This window comes from Seriola dumerili, unplaced genomic scaffold, assembly GCF_002260705.1.
Source record: "Seriola dumerili isolate Sdu_G_001 unplaced genomic scaffold, Sdu_1.0 BDQW01001298.1, whole genome shotgun sequence".
NCBI lineage: Eukaryota > Metazoa > Chordata > Actinopteri > Carangiformes > Carangidae > Seriola > Seriola dumerili.
The window spans coordinates 116,206-120,314 of NW_019175553.1; positions in this window are offsets into that span (position 1 = coordinate 116,206).

The following is a 4,109-nucleotide window of genomic DNA, read 5'->3' on the forward strand; positions in this document are numbered from 1 at the left end:
TTTAAATTTTCAAGTCACAGAATCTTGGATTATTTTATTATTATTATTATTTTTATTTCCTCTGTTTCCACCTGCTGAAGTTTTAATGTAACTTCACTGTCAACAAATCTTTTCTACACATTCACAAACTTTAATTCCTCATGTAGAATTTCTTTTTACAGGTTTATAAATATTAAACCACAGACTTTGAGGCTAAAACTTTATTGATTTGAGCCCGTAAAAAAAAAAAAAAAACACAATGAAAAGTGAAACATCTTATTAATTCAAAGCAAAAACAATAATTAATAATAATCTTCCTCCTTCATATCAGTCAGTTTCTGTGTGAAATTCAGTCCCTGAAACATCCAAAGCGTCTCATCAAGCAAAGTGCACTGTGTGTATATAGAAGAGAGAGACAGAATATTATTAGTATTTAAAGGGAGTTGAAGGGAGACGCAGTCATGTGACTCCCGGACGAGAATCAAAGGGGGGGGGGGGAGTGAAGCGTCGCTGCAGCTGCTTCACGTTCTGACGCAGCCAATCAGAGACGAGAGAAGCAGTCGCTCTCAGAGTCCAGATGTGGAGTTAACTGCAGAAACATCTGGAGAAAGTTTACAGAGAGAGAGAAAAAAAAAAAAGAAGCTCTGATTGTAGCAATAATACCCATAAGGCCGTTCTTCACTGTAGCGACTCTTCATCATCTTCATCATCATCAGCTCCAGATTTGTTTATTATCAGATTGTTTTTTAGTTTATAAACTACAGTTTTAATAACTAATGATTTATAGAGTCATTTAATATAAAGACCAGAGTTTCTTCTCTTTAACTAAAACACATGTTGATACTTTGGATCTGAACTACAACTAAACTTCATTATTCCTTTTATTTTCTTCAGTCACAAACACGTCGCTTTTCTTTTGGTTTTCTTTCAAATTTGTTCAAATAATGTTTAAAAAAAAAAAGTCGTGAATTTTAGCTTCTGAAACCTGAATGTGATCAGATAAATTAAAGAAAAAAGTAAAGAATATGGAAGGACTGTTATATTTTTTCTGACACTGAAACATCCCAGTCTTTTTCTCACCAAAACAAAACGAGTCTTCTTCATGTTTCCGTGGAGTCGTCAGTGAAGAACGTCCTCTGGGCCTTTGGTACAGCAGCTACCAGCCTGTGTGCACTAACTGAGAATCATATATGAGATTTAAGATAAATAAGAAACTATATTAAAGTTTTTAAAGAAATCAGTTTATCCCCAGACCAGCTGTAGAGATCAGCACCTGTTGTTGAGCTGTGAATTATGGGAATGAATACACCTGTCAGACTGTCACTGACTCTGCAGGTGATGGGGAAAAACTTTATTCATTCATGAGCAGTGCGTCGTTTGTTTACATCCTGTTGATAAAGTTTCACCTCATCCTTCTTCTTCTTCTTCTTCTTCTTCGTTTCACTTTTATCATCGTTTGTCTTTTTATCAGAAGGAAAAAAAAACAACTTTATGCATATCAGAGGTTACCTAGCGCTTGTTTGGCTATTTTAGCAGTTTGGGTTTGTTGGTAGCAGCGTAGCGGTCATGTTTCAGTCCCTGTGTGTGTGTGTGTGTGTGTGTGTGTGAGAGAGAGGGAGAGAGAGAGGTGGAGGACGTTCGATAAGAAGGAGGTCCCATCAGAAACCCAGAGGACTCGTCTGTGTGTTCAGGGCTGGATGGGAGAGAGACTGCATGGTGTGTGTGTGTGTGTGTGTGTGTGTTTGGGTGCGTGTGTGTTAGGTGTGTGTGTATGTGTGTGTGTATATTGTATGTAAATAGTGTTGATTTTGTACGGTACAAGTGTGTGTGACTTGTTTTGTACACATGATAAAAAGATTAAATGACACTTTTATAAGAGCCTGCTATTGGCTCACCGTCACACTATACAGTGCAATAAAGTGCTTTGATTGGCTAAAACTCAGACTAGTCCTCATTATTATTATTATTATTATTTATTTTATTATCATTATTACACGATTGGTTTGTGCTGCTGCTGCAGGAGTTTTTGTCGTCACAGCTGAACTGTCGAGTCAAAGGAAAAGATGAAATATATTAAATTTTTTTGATTGAAAATCGATCGATAGAAAGAAACACACAATATAAACTGATATCTGTAATATCAAATGAGAAATTAAAGGATAAAATAACCAGACAGGAGAATTTTTTTCAGGTTAAAAACCTGATAAATCGATGTTTCATTACAAACATGTAAAAATTATATAGAAAACAAACAAGATCTGCTGATTGATTTGCAAAGTTTCCCACAATGATCTAATAAAACCAGAGATATTAAATGTTATATTGATTAAATAAAATCTCAGGTGGTTATTAATCTCATCGGCTCAGTCCTAACCTGCACGTCATGTTTAAGTAAAAAGTTGGATCAGATATGTTGGTTTCCTCAAACCTGCAAGAACTCAAAGATAAAACCATCAAAACACATTAAAGTAAAGAAGAAAAAGTCACAATTAAATGAGTTTTGCACGAGAGAGAATCACTGTTGTCTTGGTGAAAGTTTCCGAAGTTTAAGAGAAACAAACAAAGTGACTTTTATTCCAGGTCGACTTTTCCAGGAGCCTCAAACACACCTCAGTTACTTTATTCCATCTTTATGTTCCTACTTTATTTTTCTTCTTCTCTGTCAGAATCTTCCTCATTTATAAAAACATGATCGACCTCAGCAGTTTCTGTCTCGGTGGATAAGAAGCTGTTACTGCGGCTGAGATCTGAAAACATGAACATTTTAATTTAAGTTGAAAAAGATGAAAAGATTGTCACTTCTGATTTTCTTAATCAGTTGTCAGTGATTTAAAAAAAAAGTCATCTTTTGTCTTCTGTACAAATCCAGAAATAACGAGTAAAAATGTACGTGAGGAAAGAAAAAACGGTTTAATTTAATGAGTCAGAATTTCTTTTTTTCATGTCAAATTGATTAAAATGACGATATTTAACAGTCAAAATATCGAATGTTCCTCTTTCTCCCAGTTTTCCCAGAGTCAGAGTTTGATTGGCTCCTCCTCTCAGCTGATACCTTCAACTGTAAACAGAGGAAGCTCGAGGAAAAGCAAAGTTTCTACGTGCAAACGATCCGCAGAGGAACGCAGCTCGTAAAAGAAACAGACTGAAACAAACACTGTAAAACTGTCTTTAAACACTCAACAATACAAACCTCCTCTCCTCCGTCTGATCTGTGGCTAAAAGCTTTCAGCTCCATCCTTTCATCTTCTCCAAACACCAGCCACTAAACTCTCTGTGGATGTTTGTGGTTTATTTCAGTCTGTAAATAGAAACACAATTAGACAAAAACAAAGTGACCTCCTGACCTTCTCTGCAGCGCCACGCCATCTTCTTTTTAACCCACGACCTGTAAAACCTCCTTTAGATGATCTATCTCCATATTTTTATTCAGACGTTCACGACCTTTAAATGACACCCTGAGGAGATCAGGGACTGAAGGAGTGTGGAGAATTATTACCTGTCTAACTAATTCCATAACTACGGAAGCCCTGAATGGCAAGTCTTGTTTTGTATTTTATTTTTATTTATAAATATTTTTCTTTGCCTGTTGGGCGTGTTTATACAGATGAATAAATAAATAAATAAATGAGGCATACGTCTAAATATATTAGTTTGACTGAAGTCAGTGGAGGTGAATCTGATGCTTTAAAGGTCAGAAGTGAGACAGTGTCTGTCAGTGGCTCTTTGTTTATTTACTGTTTATTCATTTGTATATTTGGATCGTAAAGATGTTTTCAGACTTATTTGTTTTCTGTTTGGATGATTATCTACATTTCTTTTTTTAATCTCTCTATCTTTATTTTACATTCAAATACAAAATAAAATAAAGAAAACACAAACTGAATTTAAAACGTTTGTTGTGTTTCCATTTTAAGTTTTTTCATCCCTGGTTATTAAAGTTAGTTTTAATAGGTTTTTATGTGCAGACGTTGTGGTTGCTGCCACTAGAGGTCGCTGTTGTCATTTCAGCTCCGCGCCGCAGCGGGATCCCAGGAAGCTCCTGGTGGCGGGAGCGCGCCTCGGTCCGGGGTGTCCACCTCCTGAGGGACACGTGTGACGGGCACGCGCATTGATTTGACAGGGAGCGAACC